Raw genomic sequence first — 17,536 nt, 5'->3', positions numbered from 1 at the left:
TCCTTCGAGCCGGATTTGAACCAGTGACCTATGGATATCAGCTGTTCTGCCTCTACAGTCCACCGCTCTAAAAACTGAGCTATCGAAGGAGCTGACATTGTGAAGATTGAATGATCTACGACAATAGATATGCTGAAGGCAGAAATAGAGTGGGTGACCTCTGAATAACTACTCGAGGATGCATGTTTATTTGTGTTAAACAAGAAGATATGAAGGTTTTTCTGACTGCTGATAAGAGGTTTTTAATCATCTTAAGCTCTAAAAGACGGATTGCTTGATGTGAAACAAGGATAATATAACAATGGTTGCTGTGAGACATTTCTTAAGCTGGTATTCAAGCCAGTGAAACAAAGATGTGGAAAGTTTCCTATTTTTTTCAAGCTAATAATTTTTCGATGTATACGACTATAACGGATATCTTCTGACGGCTGTCTTGAAATGTTTTTGATCCAAATGAGCTGATGGGAGATTTCTTGTAGAGCAGGCCTTAGCTTTTACGAAATGTCAAAACGTAAAAAGTCATACGCAAAACTTATTCCAGATTTTTCATTCATTCGATTTTTCTACCTGTCAATAGTAGGCCTAAACCTATTTTTGATAGATCGAAAAGATGTAAGTTCTGAATAAAAATTGCACTCAAAGTATTTTCCTTCGTTTCACAGTCTACAAACGAGGGAAAATTTAAATAATACAAAATTGAACAATGTGTCAACATTAATATAATATTTAAGGGCAATTAAATTAAATTAAGACAACATGTTACAGACCAGCAAGCAATTTAGATGACAAAACAATCTTATTAAAAATTGAAACATTTGTAATTTTTCCTTTCAAAAAAACTTTTGTAGTGGACCTCGCCGACACGATTATTACACTTAAAAAGGCTATGTTGTGGTTAATCATGATTGAATGTACTCGAACGCTCGAACGAGGAATTTATTGTTTAAATTGATCTCGAATAGTATAAGTACACAAACACATTTGAAGATTTAAAACATATTTTATTCTTAAAAGGAGCATAAAACTGTTTACAAACGCAAAATCGACTCTGTAACGTCTCAACTCTAGTCCCAAAGTTACTCACCGAATGACAGGGCTGTTCCCTAAAGTGATCATACTGTTGATGTCGGGAGCGTGCAGCCGTGAAATATGATGATCCCGGGACACTCGGACAGCCGCCGAGGGGATGTTAAAAGCGTCTTTTTAGAATCCCGAGTGAATGAGAAGTGGATACTAGGGTGACAATCGTGTTAGTCGACTCGCCGAGAACAGAATGGCTTTGAATGAAGATTGATCACGTTTGGTCAGATTGCCACTGGCCACTAGAATATTGGGGGTGTTCTATAACTGGGAAAAGTTGAATAATCTGAAAATAGTTCATGTTTTTTTTTTCTAAAAACTCTTGGCTTAGATTCGTAGTTTAAGAAACTTATGATCTCAAATATAAAAAAATTCAACTGATTGTGGTGCAAAGTTTCCAAGTTACTATTTTTTCCCATAATATTACGGTCATACTTAAACAGGCTACTGGAATATTGCGGGAGGGGGTCTCATTAACCTACAGTTTTGTTCAATTTTCAAAATCAAGAGACTTGCGAAGAGTGTTAACGTTGCGTTATTAAAAAAAAATTGTAGGCAATTAGTTACAACACAAAAATGTTTGTACATTTTGCGATTATATTCCTTGGATAACATCCTATGTTCAACCGTGGTGCTGGTAAAACAAACCATTTATTGCTTTTGTGTGTGTATATAACTGTATTATATACACGTAAGGTGAGTATAAGACAATTAGCAGTATACAGTGTTCAGTATTGTAAATATGTACATACCAAATTATTATTGTGCAATGTGTGGATTAAATACATTATGGACTTTCATAACTTTTCACTCTTTTATCAATATGTAATTTCAATTTGTCGATTTAAAAATTCTGTCGAAATAAACCCATTCATCTAAAAGGCACACTAGCTTCCTTATTTTCACACCAGCTTAGTTTTTTTCTTAATCTTCTTCCAGCAGTTTTTTCTCTTGCTAAAAACAATCCCTTCACTAATTGGTCTCATCCAGAGATAAGAGTTGCGTTTTTTATTTGCATTGTAGTCAGACAGCGGGTGAAAATCCCCGACTCGAAAGGGTTGATGCCCAAGGGACGAAGGTTTAGTTGTAATTAATTCTGCTTGATATAGAGAGGGATGGCTGAGATTATATCCCCTTAATTAACGAGTATTATTCTGTAGAGTAATTAGTATTGAAGATGAAGTTTTACATGGCATGTTCCACCAACGTGTGTTCCAGTGTGTTCTGTAACTTGTTGTTGTGTGAAATTCGGTATAGGTAGTTACGTGTACGGTTTTCACGTTTTCTTCAAATGATTTTGCTCTTTGCATGTTAAAACTAAGTTGGCACCGCATTAAGATTTCTGTTTCTTGAAGGTTTGTGTTACAATCATTCGGTTATACATCGCGTTCATTGTTTCCAAAAGGTCTAAGTTTTAAAGAAATATCATTTGTATACTTTTTTATTCTGTTCTTATATAATAGGCTATTTCTAATACATTTATGTTGTAAGCAAGAATCAAAGGTTTGGTTGGAAGATAAACTGTAGATTAAAAGAGAGAGAGGGAGTCCAAACAATAGATTTTTAATTCACATATGGCAAGACATTACACATTTTTACACAATAATTTTATTCTATTCTTTATTCAACTACCATTCCATTATTTTACCAAACTTTAATTGTACTGTTCTTTTTGTTGTGTATTAAGTACCACAAAAACATTATCATGCTTTTCATGCTTGTAATTTATCGAGTAAATGCCTTATAGGACAGAACACAAGGTTTTATGTACGGTTTTCATAAGACATTTGGGAAATGTATAAAAAATAGTGACTTTGTGATTTTAGCTTTTATAACATCTTATTGTCTCATACCCTGAAGGAAATTACACCTAATAAACTTTAAACACGCAGACTTTCACTATACCTTTTTAAAAATGAAAATAAGGATCCAGTTTAGTTAGTGAACTTATTAGACAAAGTCGGTCTTAACCAGCTATAAAAGGGTTGACGAAAATAAAATTTAATTTAGAAAAACCAAATGTAATCCACTAGTCTACATGGTACTCTCATACATTGTAATAATCTTAAAGATACTCCATCCTATAGCAGATTTGAATTTAATCCCTTTTCTAGTGATTGCTTATTGTTTTTTCGATTCCAAGGGGATGAACCCCACATAACAGTCTGATAGTTGGTGTTAGCAGAACCTCCCTATGTAGAAGGGTTGTCTCTCTAGGGATGTCGACTTACATTCCACTTAATTGAGCGTAATGGAACAGAAGGATTAAAGAAACTTAGCAGGAGTTAGGGATTATAATTAACGAATATTTGTGATATGGTCTCTATATTATCCGCCGAGGTTATTTCAATAAATTATATTCATCTATCCTCTTAACAGTGAAACACTTAGGTAGTGAGTTAATCGTATGCAAATGGTTTCTGAGGACCAAGCTTCGCTTGAAGAAACAAATCGGTTGATTATTTCCGAAATAACTATACATATTTTGCACCCATATCTATGTGCACTTGACTGTTATGAGAAAAATGTTAATGCTTTGAAGTACTTAATCCTTATTGATGGATTGTAATTTAGTATTAAACAAAGCATGATTAGACACTAAAATCATCATCAGACCCAATAGGTGAATCGAAATTGTTCACCACTTACCATCTTTTATATGTATTTGCTGTCAATTGAGAGTCATAATTTATTGTTCTCTGTAAGAAAACACCTTTAGTGTATATCCTCAGTATTATAAAAAAACAGATATATATCCGTCAATTCATCTGCACCCTTAAAACGCTACTTAACATTTTTTAACCATACATCTGCCTTATCAACATTTATTATTAAAACAACAGCACTGATTCGTTGGCATCAGCCATAAAATATCAACGACTACTCGATGGTTACGGCTGTGCAGTCCCGATTGCATATTAGTCCAAAATGACCGGGATTGGGCTCAACATCCCAATGCAACTGTGCCACCAATCTGGCCTAAACTGTTACTGCAGTTGTGTATGTTATGGGACCGATGGACGGTGAAATTGGTCTGATCTGGAAACTATATCGTCTGTAAGAGCCATTAGTGTAACCAACAATGAGGGGTTGAGAGTGACGGTACCTGATTGTAGCAGATGTAATTAGATTATTGAAAGGTTGTAGAAACGAATAATGGTATTAATATCTTCTGTCATCCAGTTCAAATAAAGGTATTTAAACCATTATCAGTTCCTAATCAGTGCAGGGTGATTTCCACATCTCATTATCTATATATATAAAAGGCAAAGCCCTCACTGACTGACTGACTGACTGACTGACTGACTGACTCACTCACTCACTCATCACTAATTCTCCCACTTCCCACTTACCTAGGAGGCTGAAATTTGGTACACTGATTCTTTAGGCATTAAATAGGACAACTAAGTGGTTTTTATTCTGATCGGACTCTCGGGCTCCGCCCCAGTGGCTCTGGAGTTTCCCATGTTAACCTAATGAGTACTCATATTTAAATGGAATTAATGAATCATAACAGCTGTTTCAATTAAACAAGTTGGTTCTGTTCTATGATGTTCAAAAGCATTAAAGTTACAAAGATTACCAACAGAGTGCAGCACTATTATTTTTTTTAATATTTGGCAACAGCTAATTTAAACCAAAAGGTGGGTGAGCGTAGCGAACGAACTTCAACCCGGAGGCGAGGTAGCGTAGCGAACGAGCTAACCTGAAGGCAAGTGAGCGCAGCGAACGAGCTCCAACCGTAAAGGTGAGTGAGCGTAGCGAACGAACTTCAACCTGGACATGTGAGCGCAGCGAACGAGCTCCAACCTAAAGGTGAGTGAGCGTAGCGAACGAACTTCAACCAGGACGTGATTGAGCCATGCGAACGAGCTCTCATATGAAGTTAAACGGGGCAAAGCCCGCGGGTACAGCTAGTGTAAACATATTTTTGAAACTATCTATATATATAAAAGGCAAAGCCCTCACTGACTGACTGACTGACTGACTGACTGACTGACTCACTCACTCACTCATCACTAATTCTCCCACTTCCCACTTACCTAGGAGGCTGAAATTTGGTACACTGATTCTTTAGGCATTAAATAGGACAACTAAGTGGTTTTTATTCTGATCGGACTCTCGGGCTCCGCCCCAGTGGCTCTGGAGTTTCCCATGTTAACCTAATGAGTACTCATATTTAAATGGAATTAATGAATCATAACAGCTGTTTCAATTAAACAAGTTGGTTCTGTTCTATGATGTTCAAAAGCATTAAAGTTACAAAGATTACCAACAGAGTGCAGCACTATTATTTTTTTTTAATATTTGGCAACAGCTAATTTAAACCAAAAGGTGGGTGAGCGTAGCGAACGAACTTCAACCCGGAGGCGAGGTAGCGTAGCGAACGAGCTAACCTGAAGGCAAGTGAGCGCAGCGAACGAGCTCCAACCGTAAAGGTGAGTGAGCGTAGCGAACGAACTTCAACCTGGACATGTGAGCGCAGCGAACGAGCTCCAACCTAAAGGTGAGTGAGCGTAGCGAACGAACTTCAACCAGGACGTGATTGAGCCATGCGAACGAGCTCTCATATGAAGTTAAACGGGGCAAAGCCCGCGGGTACAGCTAGTTAAAATATAATTGGGTTAGCACCTTTTGCCTTAACTTCTAAATTAATTAGGTACAGTAATAACGTTTTTGAATATTTGAAAATTGATTTACTTTGCTAAGCATTTGGAAAGTGTTCTTTATTTCTGTGATAATTGTGCAAAGAAGAACTTAAAAACAGTCAAGAGAAACGTTTACGAACGATCCAAGTGCAAATGTGAAATAAGTTCTTGGAAAAACACATAGGGTTCAAATTAGAAATAATATCTTCCTAAAGTAAAAGTCAATTATAAAATATTATGGAAATAATAATTCAGGTAAGTACTTACAGCAGTGTGTATAAAAAAGGTCCATGGAGTACAATATTGATACTTGGTGAACTATAACCACTCATCAATAAAGGTAATACTATATCATGGTCAAAAAGTAATGATCTTATTATGATGAAATTACTTAGTTATTAATTTGGTTATTTTAATATTAAATACATTTCTTAAATTATATGGCATTTTCTGATAATATTATAAAACGTATACCTAATATGGTATTAAATTATATATTTGTTAAGCTTACGGTCAACATTACGTGTTTTATACGTTTTAGAATTAAAAAAGGACTGATAGTAAAATGGTAATACTTGCCAAATTATAACACAGCATGTTTCAAACCAGACGAAATTCCGATGAATGTAGGACTAATCAAATGATTCGTTTGTTTCCTCCCCTGAGAATTGATAGGCAGGCTGGCATTGTTGAATTGAAGTCGTTTAGGTCTAATGCAATCACCAAATTAGACGATCAACTTCTTTAGGAGAAAGCTTGATACTAATAAAAGGGGTAAGTTGATTAAGCTGTCGCTGACGTTGAGGAGAAAATTTGTAAGAGGATGTCTCATGCAAGTTGCTTAAAAATGTCTAAAAGCTGTTCAAAAAGTACTGAATAAATATAAGTAACTTAATGTGATATTTATAAGACATAAAACATTACATCCGGGGTTTCCTGATTTTCATGATTTATTTGTTTTTTAAAATTATCCCTTGGTGCAATCAAATCGTCATAAAAATTTTAAAAGTTACCTAAACAATTATTATAATTTTACGTGGGAAACCCTTGTAGACCAAAGAAAATACAGTATAATGTAACTGCAAGACCAACCGTAAGTCCAGTAACCATACAGTAATACTATTACAAAATACACAAATCTTCAAGACGTTTTGTGGATGTATTGGGATTTGAACCCGTTCCTCTAAAATAACTACATAATGGTTTGAGACCAACTATAAGTCATAGAACAAAGTTTGAATCGTAGGTAGATCAATTAGCCTATTTATTGCTACGGATTATTAATACCTAAAAGTCCTTTTGTGTTTTTCAGTCACTGAAGTTTTAGTGTGTTTAAGGGAATGTTTGGACCACTGGCCTTTTAAGTCTAAATCTAACGTCTATCTTTTGTTGGATAGCATCATTAACTGATTTTCCAATTACAAAATACCATCAAGAATCAAGAATCAAAAATCAAGAATCAAGAATCTTTATTGCCTTTGATCCATTCATATACAGACATTGGCATAGTCAATAAATTAAATAAATACATTACATTCTAACAATAATTACAAATACTTACACATAATAAATTAACATTTACGATATACGATATACATAGAGGTGAACAATAATAACAATGGTCTAACAGTCAATAACATGAATTAAATCTTAAAGTTAATAGTAACAGGTCATGATAAAAAATCTTCTATTTTTTATCAATTGACACCCCTTGCAATTAAATAAGCAGCATTTAGACATAAAGGCTAGCACTATAACCACTTCTGACGTTCTGAACGAGTAGATGGAGTACGAATTAATCATCCTCCCATCACAGTTCACAGTCTACCTGGAATACACAATCATCACGATTATGCCCGTTCAAAATTGTTAAGATGTGACGAGAAAAGCAACGTACTGTAAACAGTAAATACTGTTAGTAAAATAAGTGTTCACCCTCCAAATCTTGTCATCTGTTGTGTGTTGAAAAATTCCAGAATAAATTTGGCTAACTCAAATATATTTTTCGCTTTAGCATAATTCTTTCCTGCTCACCTTTCAGAATGTTAATTGAGCAAAACGCTGAAGCCACCAACCAGAGTTGGTAATTTCCTAATTTGCTAATGGAAGGGCAATAGAAGTTGCTGACACTCCGAGAACTGCTAGGGTGTCGATGTCAAATCGAAGTCATTAAAACAAATGCAATTAACAAACTGAGGCGAGGTGGCCCTAGGGAATGTGTCTGGGTAGCATCTGAGAGTAAATAGACCTGGAGAAATATTGAAGATGTAAAATTTGTTTGTGGCTTTTTACAATGAATATTGTGGTTTATCCAGATATCAGAAAGTTTAAGTAAAAGAATAGCGCTCTTTCTTTTCATAGAAAATATTTTTTTTTAGTTTGGATTATGTTGTACATTTTACAATTACAAAACCAACATTTTAAGATTCATAAAAATGGGAGGTGTGATTGTCTGCACACGGATTGATTGTATGTATTTTTCAGGGGTTAATCTGTAAGAACATCTCACAGGAAGTTAAAATGCATATTTTAAGTCTTATAAAAATGTTTTAAATTTACTATTTGGAAATAAAAATTCAATACAAATTTTAAAGTCGAAATTGTGAATTATACACTGGCTCTTTAAATTTGTCAATGTAACATAAACTTTTCAACTACCTAATTGATTAAGAGATTCATAAATATTTTATCCTTAGGTCCATTTGCGTTGAGTCACATTATCTGTAAAAGTTATAAGTGTCACTAAATTGGTAGATAAAGTAAGAATTGACCAAGAAGTTGAATAGAAGTACCATGAATTATTTCGCAATAAATGTCATAAAAAAATATTATATTTTTACAATACTTGTTTTTTATATAGTGTTAAATTGCTTCTCTTTAATAATACATTTTTCAATTTTTGTAACTATAAATTTCATAATTATTTACAACCGACAATCTTATCAAAACCCCAATTATACACATACACTACATAATGCAGTAAAACTTCAATAAACTATTAGGTCCTCAAAATAGCATGTTTGACGCCTACGAAAACATCGAAATGCAATAAACTTGGAAATCGGTTCGATCGTACAAGAGGGAGAGTTTACGAGTTTGAACGGTTGCTTTGGGTCACAGATTTACGACTCTGTTTATGACGTCATCGTAGTAGACATCTGGGACCTCCAGGAGGTGTTACATGCTGAGGTACAATCGCAGTGAATCGTCTGCCTTCAGAGTGATGATTGATGTGAGGTTAAGACGATTTGGTATACTTTAACCAACAAACAAATTGTTGTATGAATGTTTCTGACCCCATATGAACAATTATTTTAGGTTGGAATTTAAAATTAACAGTAAGCCTAGTTTGGAAGGACCTCATTTATGTCATTTCATGTTCAAGTAAAAGAAAATAGAATGATTGGTCTAGTTGTGAGTGCACAATCCTTTTGTTTTAAAGTTCTGGGTTCAAATCAGGCCTATCATAGTTTTTTCATAATGCTGTGATTTGATGGGTCAATGAAACCATTGAGCTGTCTATAAAAAAACCTAGGACTTACAATTTAATTTTGTCTTTGAAAACTCGATCCAAAAGCTATACGACAATGTGCTCATCAGATAAGGCCAGAATAATCACAATAAAAAAAACATTACTCACAATAAAAAACTCACATTACACAAAAAAAAACATTACTGATTACGTGTTGGCAGTTTAGAAAAACGTAACAAGAATTAATTTAAAGCTGAGTACGACTTTATAAATGTCTATTGAATTTCATATGCCACCACTTTAGAATGTTAACATTTTAAAATTGGTTTCAAAAATTTGTAATAACTACCAATATCAGTTCTAATGGCTTGGTAACTTAACCTGTTTTCCAACTCTTTGAAGTCTCAAAATACAGCATCGCTTGAAATAGAAAGGCTAACGTATCTCCTTACCTATTTAAGCACATGCTAAGCAATAAAAATCAACCTTTTAAAAATACAAAAACTCGTAAGTTTTTCACTTTACTACACCCCTAACAACCCCAGCTGGACAGCAGACAACATCGCAGCGTGAAAAATTTTAATCACACCTCTCTAAATCCCGGACGTGGAATTCTCTCATATAGTTAGTCTTTATCACCCAGCGATTACCATTTGCACTCGCCCCAATCAACGAGTCGGTTTAGTACTTTCTCATAAAATTAAAGGGCCATTTTTATATCCAGTCGTGAGGTCTGAATTGTACAGACCGTATAATGTAGATCACTACTGGACATCGGGGATTACTGGACTGTATTCACTCACATCCCCTTTTTCCCCATTCATGGTTTATTGTAATGTATTTTCTGATTAGTGACGTAATCGAAACCACTCTTTAAAATAGATGGTTAGCTAAGTGGGTAAAGTGCTCGGCTGGTGATATAAAGTTGCCAGTTCGATCCTTAGAAAACTTAATACAGGAGACACCCTCAAAACCGTGGCCAGACCGGATACTCTGGTGGGTTTCCGGTTTAACATCATAAACCACTCGAAAACCAACCCAAATATTTTACTGAGATTTGGGAGATAGTTATGTTTAGACAGGTGATCACTGGTCTCAAATCATTCCTACGAAAAAAAGTTGTTTCATTACCGCCAACTTGTGGTGTAGTCCGGTTAAACCGATGTCCCGTTAAAATGTTTCTTGGGCGAGAGGGAGTCTACTGAAGGTTGGTGGTTCGAGTCTGGACTTACCTGTACTTTTATTGAGCAAACAATGACCCTGGCTTGAGAAATAGCCGATTAGTAAGCATCGATTCAGCAACAACCACTCGCAGATATGTGCATTGCGTTCGCCTACCCTCTATTAGTACTATTTATTGTTTTAATGTTATTTTCTGATTTATTTTCTAGGAACTAGGTATCTTTTTCTGATTTTCTGTCTGGTATGGGCAAGGTAATAGGCATAATAATCTTTCTTTGAGGATAATTTCCGGATTTTCTCACCTGAAACGTTGGAAAAACTTGTCTTTTACTTATCATAATGGAGAATATGCGAACAGTTTCTTAAATGATATAACCGATATTAGTCATCAACAAAGGTTCATTCCACTCCATTCTACACACATCCTAATATTCAGATTAACATTACTTATGTGTATCACAGTCTGAAAAGTATTGAATAAAACTAGTAAATGGAATATTTTCCAAAATAACATACACTCAACTAAAGACACTGTTTAGACAAATGTCAAACACTCGAGAACAATGCTTCCAATTTTCGCTACCGCAGTAAATCCCTGACATAAACAGGGAAGTGGCGCGAAACAGCGGTTGATGGTACGTGGCAGAGGCGACTCTCTGGCGACAGGAAGCTGCAAATGAAACTCGGCAGTCATTTGTTGACAGCCACAATGGCGGCTTGCTGCGGAAACCGGCGGAAACCTGCGATTTGTACATAGCCCCAATGTTCAATGCTCAGCGGGCCTTGGCGCCTTCATTTCCTCCACGAGAGCTCATTTCGTATGAAGACGAACATTTTCCTGTTGGAGACTGACGAACAAGAGTTTTTTTTTCGTAAGGGGGCGAAATGGAATGAATTCGAAGCGTATCGATGTAATTCAATGTTAAAGCATTGATTTTAACAGGGGTTTTCTGAAATTTAAAAATTTGTGCGTGTAGAAAAACAATATAGAGATTATAAAGTAAATTTCAGCAGTGGTCAGATTTTTATAACATTTGGAATAGGTTGTTATATTTGGTTTCTATTTGGTTTAACTAATACAATCCCTTAAAACCTGGGAGCGGGAACACCTCAAAATGGCTTTCACGTTATCAATGAAGTGACCATATGTATTAGCCTTTTTAAGACCTAAAAGTTGATCTCTCACCACGTATATCATTGGCTAGTTATATGACAATTGTTTATTAATTAATGTTGGTATATAGAATTACTATAATTTTATATAGTATCTTACTAAAGATTGTTGGTGCTTTTTATGTAGCCTATGTGGATTACTTACCTATCTTGAATTCTGTGATCAAAATTGAAACCCTTGTACAATTTTGGGTAACATTTTTTCCTTATTAAAATTGAACCAAGATGACTCGAGATTACTTAATCATAAGCTGAATTTGTAAAATACATTTCAACACATGGGACATAGTTAATTGACTTACTTTGATTTGAACCGCAACTAAATATTTACATCGCGAGTACCTATAAAAATCGAACAGTTATACGAAACACAAACTACAAAAAATACTGTTCTGCAGTTGGACCCACATCACTTAGAATAAAACAGTTTAAATTAAATATTTATTGAGTCAGGTTTATTAACATTTTATAAGGTGGATGCAACAAAACTTAACTTACTCTTATGGAGATAGAGTGACATCTCGGAGTGATATACTGTTTGAGGCTGATAACGTTTTTCCTCATATATATTCTGATGCAGATGAATCGAGTTGGGAGGAAATTTGATCAATGTGACAAATGTGGAGAACATTTTATTATGCTGATGCTCCGACTTGGACATGTCAGGGTCTGAGTTCATTTGTCACCAGACTTCGACTTTTCCACAACATCGTTAAGTTTTTCAGAGAGTTTCTTAGAGTTTCAGTACCATTAACTTTGGTACCTACCCCAAACAGTCTTTTGATTTTAATCCTATTACAAATGTTGATAAAGGTTGCGCTGGGTTCCTTACAAATAAGTATTGATTAAGTGAAATAGCATGTCCTAATAGAACTAGCCTTATTTGAAACGTAAAATTGTTTTTAAGGGAGACGATAGTAAAAGTTTTTTGATGTCTTACATTCGTCTTTGACTACTAGGGAAAGATAAAAAAAGTGGAGGTGACGCGATTAGAAAAATGGTTTCTTTAGTTTATTACCTTATAGACAAAATATACATTGAAAATGTATGGAATAGATAGGGTATAATATTATCAATCTAATTGATCTGAACTTCTAAGGCAATCTAAATACTTAAGTCCTGAGATAAATAATAAATAATACGTTTTAAAGCCTATGATAAGTAAAAGGGCGACTTACTATACAAACACCTATTAAATTGTGTTATGCTAGTTCAAAAGGTTGGCTCATAAATCTATACTCAAGTTATGTAATTGCAACAAGTAATTGCACATTTTTGCTGCTTCTTCTGAATTTACTAGTAGAATACTGACACTAACTAGTAAGACTACTAGTAGACTTAGGGTTTCAAAAATGGTACTTTACATTGAAGACTAATTTGGTAATATTTCTAATCGTAAATTTATTGTGTTCCCTACGTGACTTTTGCAGGAAAGAGTTTTTGGGTCGATTGCATATCTACTTCTGAAACTATAAACAAATGTGCTTGAAGTTAGCAAACCAGTACTTTACTACTATTTAAGCACACGAATTTCTGTTATCAACGCCAAATACAATTTATGTTGTATGTTTGACTGAATTCTCCAAAACCCTCTTCGTCTACTTGTATACAAGATGAAACAACCCTCTCAGAATTGTTAGAAAGGCCTACACAGACTATCTGTCTCCAAGGCTATAAATATTAGAGCTCGGCCGAAACACTTTTCTTCCTAAGCGATATATTATACCATGTTTGGACCTTGTAATAAATCTCGCACTGGCTTTTATCTTCAATGTGAGTAATGATGATTCAAAGAGGATGGAAATTGGTTCATACAGACAAATAAACATTGTTTCAGTTTGTAAATTAATTATTTATTTTAACCAAGAAATTTTGAAAAATAAGGAAATGTAAAAGTAAACAGTAAAATTAGTAATGTTTAGTAAGAAATTTATATAGACATATATAATAGTTAAATATTTAACTTGAGGTTCTTTCTAATTAGACAACGAACAAAAAATGATATATTAATATTGTTTGATGTAATGAATCTAAGTTCTAGCTAAATTTACATAAGGAATAAATCTGACATGTTGAAGGATATATTTCTGAAAAAATCTAATCAGGCAAATATAAATTCTCACCGTATTCAGGTTTGGTGCGATGGATGAATTATTTCACCAAACAAAATGTAAAGTAACCACAACTAAAATTGTTGCATTTTCTATTACGTTGAACGACATTTGATCTGTTTAGCTGATATAGATCGTCTCAATTAGGGTGACGAGTGAGGTTTACGAGGGAAACGCTCAAATGCTCCCAAAAACAATGAGAGTCAAACCACTGGACTAAAATATTGGTATTTATGAGATGATTGCAAAATAAAATGAACGGTATCAGCAGTCTGACACATACTTTCTCCCATTAGTTTGTCAACAACCTTTAACACTGATAAGCGATAATAGTAACTATGATATTTAATAGGTAAAATCACAAAAGTTGCATTAACTTTTGAACCGTATTTTTACAAGAATGGGGGGAGGGGGTTGCACTATTTGGTTTAGAATTATAAGGACTATTACAGAAGAATTTCAATAAGAATTGGTAAAATGTATATATAACCTTTATATATAAACATATATTTCTCCGTTTTTTAATGGGCTTTGTGGGAAAATAACATAATTTACAATAACTTTTGAACCGTAATTTTTACAGAAATTGGATTTACAACATTTCGTTCAGAATTCAAAGCCTACAACATACCAAATTTTTATCAAAATCGTTTAGAGCATTTTTTAGAAAATCAGATTTTTCCGTTATGTTATGGGTTTTTATGGGAAAATCCACATTAAAAATCAAAATTAAAAAAAAATGAAAAACAAAACGCCTGGATATAAATGGATTAGTACTTAAATACCAAATTTAATCAAAACCGAACTACAGGTGTAGTCTGTACCTCTGTACACAGCCACACATACAGAAACACACTCAGACATAACTTCAAAAATCACTTTTTTGGGTCCAGGGGGACCCAAAACGGATATATCCACTCAAAACTCAAACTCGAAAATATTGACGAAAACAATACTTTCTCAATATACAATGGTATAGGGGGAGAAAGTAAAAAGCGACGGCAACATAACATACAAATGCCAGCAAGGAATACTCGTACCATATATTCCTCACATTTGAATCACCAAGAAATTAATGACTATTCCCACAAACGATTTCATCCCCATTCAGTTGACCTAACGCAGTTACAGAAGACAAATTTGGGGGATAAAAAACGGGCAGGCGATAAAAGCGTAAAGTCGTTTCCCCATGCGGCCGGACGATGGCGAAACGGAATTGATGAAAACAACGATTTGTCTGATAATGATTATCAATTTGTCTGACCTGTTTATTCCCCCCCCCCCGGGTGACTCTCTCCCCCCTCGAAAGGAAGACATCTCGTAATGTCTCATGGTGCTGTTAAGACGACCCTAGTTTCCAATCAATCTTCATTTTATCTTCCGCATGAATCCTTCCTACCAAGGAAATGCTGTAGTCTTAAAGTAAATGTGGGATTATTACATTAACTTGAGAACAGTAAAATATAACTTTCGAGACTAGTTTAATGTTTTGTATTTCTGTTATTCATGATTTAAATTGTAAATTGTCTTATTCATACTTCGGTATTTTTAATTTGTTTCTAACAGAATTGTCATTTTACAACTAACATTTATTACATTTATTTGGAAATATTTGAAGTCTTAGATTATTAGTAATATTATTCTATTTGTATTCTATTATTAAAAATTTATTTACATTGTAATTAGTTTCATTTTCTTACTTTAGTTAAAAAAAACCTATCCTGCACCCTCTTACTACACTAAAAACAACTATTTTAATCAAAGTACAGTATTTTTGGAGAAATAAACCATAATAAGAATTTTTCAACAGAAGGAGTTCTCAAAATATATATAAAAGTCATCACCAATGTATTTGATTTGTTCCCTACATAAACGGAACCTCTTGGGCTTGAAACACCGGGAGAAATATAACTTTGCTAAAAGCCATTGGACAAGATTATTTGCGCCGACATTAAATCAATTTTATAAACAAATCGTGTAAAGTTGTATTTCTTTGATCTAGGGATGGAGAAGTAATTTCCTTTTGGGTTATGAAATGCCAGAAAAGTCTTTGTATTGTAGCCTAACTTAAAAATATCTGTTTAATGTTGATTTGTGGTAATAGTAACTTTATATTGAATGCAGGATCACTGCGGACATTTACACGTGTTTTACTACTTTAGACAATAATCTGATTCCGTGTTGAGGTGTAGAGAACTAGATAGAACTAGATAAAATAAGTACAATATCAGTTTTACCTTGGTCTCGTCGGTGTGGACTTTCTGGTTTCACATGTTAGTGAGGTAGAGGATCGTGATCCATGTTCATAAAGTAAGGATCAAATAGTTGAAAGAGTAATTCGGAATCGGTGAACTCGATCAAGACCTTTGAGGTGTAACTCATATATAGGGAATCTGGAGTGATCAGTGTAAAAAAACAGCTTGGATCCAAAAGAAACTACTGTATTCTGTTCTGTACATTCACCCTAAATACAACCAAACTCGCACAATAAAAAAATATCTTAGACCCAATTCACAAAAAATGGGGGACATTATTCAATAGTTTTTACAAGGGTGTCCAATGAAGATGGATTCAGCCAGATGACCCTTCCCTACGTAAATGACCATCAAGTCGACACGAGGCTCTCAATGGGGTGGGAAATAAAACAGACAGGATGAATCGATCAGGACTACGGAGTAAATGGTTGTTTTCAACGGCGTCCCCTCAACAAATGGCCTTCATCCCCCATGAGCTGAACTTTCCCCTTGATTCGTGGTGACTCGGTTTCACTTTATATCTAGTTTACCTGTTAAGTTGCTTTAATGGTAATCTAGTGTTTTGGAGGTTATGTGCTTGATGTTTTTGGTATTTGTTGTGATTTTTAAAATTTATTTTATTTTGTGTGTCTAACGTCATTGGTATTTTTTACGTTTTGAAAGGGAACGGTCCTAACCCTGGTCTTGTTACTATCTAACGTCGACCTTTTTGTTAGATAGTATAATTAATTCACAACCCAATTACAAATGGCGTCTGGGTCTGAAAACGATTTCGCTGGGAATCGAACCAGCGACCGTCAGATTTGAAGGCAAGCACGATAACCATTCGGCTACCCAGACAATTATTAGACGGAAGAACTGTAGAATACGTCTTTACAGAAAGTATTACATAAATATAATGGAAATAGTAAATACAAATATTTACGATAGTAGAGTAGGATTATAAGGATCGTATATTCTTGTGTATGTGTCACAGTGTAGTGGTAATAGTTTAAACATAAACTTATACAATCGGTTTACAGATTAGAAAACATATTAAGTCATTAAACTAGACATTCTATTTTAATAGCTCATTAGTAAGAAATACACTCAATGGTCTGTGACTGTTTTTGACTGTGGTTGAATGTTAAAATGAATACAAAAGGGTTTGTATTCATTGAATGTTCCCACAGACCTATTCTGAAATAGTTTTGTAATTTATTTGTAGTTAATTCGGCTTTACAGTATTTGCCACAAAATTTATATGGATGTTTGGACAGATTTATTTTTACCTGTGTTTTATTCTATTGATTTTATAGATGACCTATCGACTTTTATCATTCATAAATAAATGAATGGTTATAAAGTACACACTTTCTATTATGCTTAAAAAAGGAGAAACCACATTCCTAATTTTCATGAGCTTTCAGAATTCCCATGTTCATTTATTCAAATTATTATACTAAGCTGGTTTTGCTTTAAATAGTTAAATCAAGTAAATAAACAAGATTTAAAAGTGCAGTCTCCTAAAATGAAAAGTAAAAACCTTTTTATAACGTGTATTTTTAAATACACTGTAGAGGACAAACGTGGGTATCATAATGTTGTGTCTATAAGCTTGTTGATAACTTTACC

At 34.2% G+C, this 17,536-nt stretch overlaps 1 non-coding gene across 1 annotated transcript; it reads right to left on the bottom strand.

The window, feature by feature from the left end:
* Trnay-gua (transfer RNA tyrosine (anticodon GUA)) lies at positions 1 to 89 on the bottom strand. Its single transcript is given in 2 exon segments — positions 1 to 36; positions 53 to 89. It is a non-coding gene; the product is annotated as a tRNA-Tyr (tRNA).
* Between the last annotated feature and the right edge of the window lie 17,447 nt (positions 90 to 17,536).

The sequence above is a fragment of the Macrosteles quadrilineatus genome, unplaced genomic scaffold (genome assembly GCF_028750875.1).
Source record: "Macrosteles quadrilineatus isolate MER2022 unplaced genomic scaffold, UCM_ALF_1.0 Scaffold_4__1_contigs__length_99947679, whole genome shotgun sequence".
Lineage (NCBI taxonomy): Eukaryota > Metazoa > Arthropoda > Insecta > Hemiptera > Cicadellidae > Macrosteles > Macrosteles quadrilineatus.
This window is presented reverse-complemented; position numbering and strand designations above follow the sequence as displayed.